The following is a 2,708-nucleotide window of genomic DNA, read 5'->3' on the forward strand; positions in this document are numbered from 1 at the left end:
GCGCCGCGGAGCCCGCGCTGCCGCCTCGCCTCGGGGCCGGCGCCCGGGACCACACAGAGAGCGGAGCGTCCGCCCTCGTGTCACTCCGAGCAGCGAGGGCTCAAGCGCCTCTGCCCACCCCGGGCAAAGCAGCGCCGTCCCCAGCGCTGCCCTCCCAGCCTGGGCGCCCCCTCCGCCGGCTGCAGGCCCCGCTGCCCTCCTGCCTCTCGTAGTATCTGACCGAAACCTCCCTGGCTGCAGATTGGGACCATTGCTCCTTGTTCTGCCATCTGCGCCCACTGGGAAGAGTCCAGCCCAGAGGTGGTCGATTATTTAGCTGGAGGGTGCCCGTGTCAGGTTTAGTGAGCTGCACCCCTTGTCAAGCTGCTATGCTCTGCCCCCCGACAGGCGCCCACCCCATTTGCCAGCTTGGGACTCATGAATGACATGTGCCCGCCCGCAGGCAGTGGCAAGGGCGAAGCAGTGGTGAGCGGTGACCACCCGCAAACGCCACCAGCGGTGTCCGTGGCAAGGGAGGGAGGTTGCAAGCAGCGACTGCCCAGAGGTGCCACCAGCAGCAGTGGCGGTGGCCAGTCTCAGAGGGTGTACCATCAATCTCAGGGGGTGCATATGCACCTGTGTGCACCCCTTATGCATCCCCAATGCTGGGACCTGATGTCCTACCCGTAACACCTTACCTTTGCCACCAGAAGTCCCTCCCTTTGTCCTAGAAATTCTCCTTTTGGGAGCTGGGTTTGCCATCTTGGAACCAGAAGCCTCACCCTGTCACATGGTCCAGACATACCAAGGCCTCCCTGCCTGACACCAAACCTCACCGGGCTGCTGCTGGTGCCATGTTGGTCCCAGAATCCCCTGCCCCCATCGCATAGTCCTTGACAACAGAAGGTCCATCCCTTGAACAGGAAACGCTGCCCCTCCCTGCGGTCACCCCCACAGTGCATGGCCTGCCCCTGGGGCCCCACAAGGTCTGTCCTCTAGGCCACAGGGCACAGGCATGCCCTGTCACATGGCAAGGGATTGTGACCCCTGTAACAACCTGCCCCATCACCCTCAACCAATTGGGATGTCAGACCGCCCCGAAGAACGGTGCCAAACCAATCGAGTCAAGGGCTGCACACATAAAATCTGTTAGAAGTAATCATTTTAACAAAGTATAGATTAAAAAAATCATATAGCAGGTGTTGGATGTTTAGTATAACACTTTAATTTTATTTCAGAAAATGTTTTTGTCCTGATTAGTGTATGCTTGAGTAATGTATGTAGAGGTGATTGCATAATAGTTCAAAATAAAGTCTTACTCTTGTATTTTGTGTGTGGGAAGGCGTATGGGGGTGTATGTGGAGGAGTGTGGTGTGTAGCTGGGTGGATGTGTGAGGGGGTGTGTGTGGGTGTGCTGGGGTGTATGGTTGTGGTGGGGGGGGGTTGCAGAAGTGCTAGGTCCTGGGAGCTGGCTGGGGGTGGGTGTGTAAGGGAGGGGCAGGGGGCACGTGCAGCAGAGTTCACCTGGGCAGTGCAAGTGCAATCTGCCTCTGACCTGTGGCTGCTCCTTGGTGCTTGGCATGGGGCTAAGCCCACCCTATGCTCCCACCCCACACTCCAGCCTGCAACCTCCCTGGCCCTACCCAGCGCACACAGCTCCCTGCCTGGGCCACCTTCCAGACACTCGGCTGCTCGCAGCTGGCTGCTGATCATGCTGGGCAGGCGGAGTGGGTGGAAAGGAGCCCTGTGTGCTGGGGCTTCCACCCCCTCCCTGCCACGGTCACTGCTGCTTCCCTGGGAGTTGCAGGGAGCCCTGGGTAATGGCTGCCTGCATCCATTGCTCCTTCTGCCCTGCATAGACAGAGGGGATTCAGGCATCTCTTGTCCTCTCTGCTGGCCACCTCCCCACCTCACACACTGTGCCCCCCCCACACACACACAGAGGGAGTAGGGCTGGCTCTAGCTTATGGCACACATCCCCTACCACCACTGGGGGCAGCACCAGCAGGTTGTGGTTTCTCAGGGTGCTCATGGTAGGTGGAGCTCCCCCCAGCAATGCTCAGCTCCTAACCAAATCCCAGGAGCTGTGCATGGTGGCAGGGAGTGAGGCCAAGATGGCTGGGCTCCATCACATGCTGCTTCTGGTGTGTCCTGAGAGCCACACATGATGGCAGGGAGCAGCTCCCTGCCACCACATAAGGCTCCCAGAACTTGGCCAGGAGGAGCTATGCATGATGGAGCCCAGCCAGCTGAGCTTCGCCTCACTGGCATATGTGACTCCCAGGACTTGGCTGAGAGCTCAGCACCACTGGGGGGCTCCCCCTGCCACAGGCCGGCCACTAGTGTCCCAAGGGGCCACCTCACCTTCCCCTGCTTCCCCCCACAGCTTGCCACTGCTTCCTCAGCTTCCTACCCCACCCCACTCCCACCAGCTCCATGCTGCTGCTGACTCCAGATCCACTGTCCTGCCAGCCCCACCTCGAACTCCCAGCCCCAGGCTGCAGCCTGCTCCCTGCCAGCCACCACTTCCTCTCCCTGCCCGCTGCCCAGATCACTGCAGCAGGGACAGGAGGAGGAGCCACTGCAGGGGTGGGGAGCCAAGCAGTTGTCTGGGTGGCTGCAGCAGTGGCAGCAGCAGCCCTGTCCAGAAGCTCTGCACACTGGCTGGGGCTGGGGCTGGGGCCCTCCGCCAGGTAAGGGTAAGAGCACAGAGCATGCTGCAAGTCATA

The sequence above is a fragment of the Crocodylus porosus genome, unplaced genomic scaffold (assembly GCF_001723895.1).
Source record: "Crocodylus porosus isolate Cpor-Errol unplaced genomic scaffold, CroPor_comp1, whole genome shotgun sequence".
NCBI lineage: Eukaryota > Metazoa > Chordata > Crocodylia > Crocodylidae > Crocodylus > Crocodylus porosus.